Below are 1299 nucleotides of genomic sequence, written 5' to 3'. Positions count from 1 at the left end.
CACCAGTCCCAGCAATGATGGCCCAGTAAGGCGACTTTAGTGCCCCGTGCTCCCTTCATCCACCCACACTGCTGGCGCTCCTCCCACACCCCCCATTCAGTCCCTTCCCCAGTCCCTCTCAGTATCGCCACTGCCACTCAAGACTCCAAATTCTTGCAGGACCACCTCCCACCCTTCCCCCGCCCTGATCCCATAACACATACCGGGCTGCCCAAGTTCCTTCTGAAGCAGCCCCCTGATCTGAAGGGAAGCAGACCCATTTCAGTCCCCCACTGCCCTTCAAGTGCTCTGCCACAGCTGACGCTGGGTTCCCCTCACCGCAGGCCCTTCTCCAGGCCACTCATTTGGCCTCCTGACTGTCCCCTACCAAGCCACCTCTGTCCTTCATATTAAATTCCCTTCTGAAGGCACGGGTTACGCTGGTTGACTCTGGGGATCCTGTTACTCAGCAGTCAGGGGAAGCTCTTGCCTGGGAACAGCTTTTGCTAATTTTGAAAGATGACATTTGTTTCTAACACAGCCTGTGGGAACAGGTGTCATTACCCCTTGCACACACAGGCCACCTACAGCTCGGCAGCAGCGATCCGCCCAACTCTGCCAGCTGAGGTGAACCCCGACTCGAGTGCAGACCCCGCGGCCCAGCTGCAGAGCTGTCTCTGCCTCCACCGTCTTCACGGACCCGCTAACAGGTTCATCACGGAGTGCGCCTCTGTCTGCGCCTTTGCGTTCGCAGTCGTGCTCGGAGCCAAGTGTTTATTTTGTCTCCAAGTGGTTGGGGACCTCTAGAGACCAGGGACACAGCCCGTGCCAACCAGAGGAACTGCGCGGGAGGCAGGGGCAGGCAGCGCTGGTGATGCGGCTCTTTGCCATCGCCAAATGCATGGCAGCCGCCGCTGACGAGGAGGTGACAGAAAGGCGATGACTGTCCCTGGCCGCAGTCGCCCGGCACTCACCAAGGCCTGCGCACGGTGCTAGCTCTTTATTTACATTATTTAATCCTCACGACAAAGTTCCAAGGGAGGTATTGTGATTGCAGTTGAGGAAACTAACGTCCAGAGATGTGGAGCCAGGGTGCGCCACACCTGTCCGAGCACATAAATAGCAGAATTCAATTTGTACTTCAAGACATGGCAGTCCCTTACTCCCTGAAGACCTGCCCTGCCCTTGACTCCTCCTTCCCCAGAAGACAACAGTCAGGGCTAGGAAAGCAGGGCAGGACATACATTGTACACACACAGATACATGCACATGTCCTCTCACACACGTCCTCTCTCTCTCTCTCTCTCTCTCTCACACACA

This window comes from Pteropus medius, unplaced genomic scaffold (genome assembly GCF_902729225.1).
Source record: "Pteropus medius unplaced genomic scaffold, Ma_sr-lr_union100, whole genome shotgun sequence".
Classification (NCBI taxonomy): Eukaryota; Metazoa; Chordata; class Mammalia; order Chiroptera; family Pteropodidae; genus Pteropus; species Pteropus medius.
The sequence above is the reverse complement of the archived record's forward strand: the minus strand, read 5'-3'. Positions refer to the sequence as shown.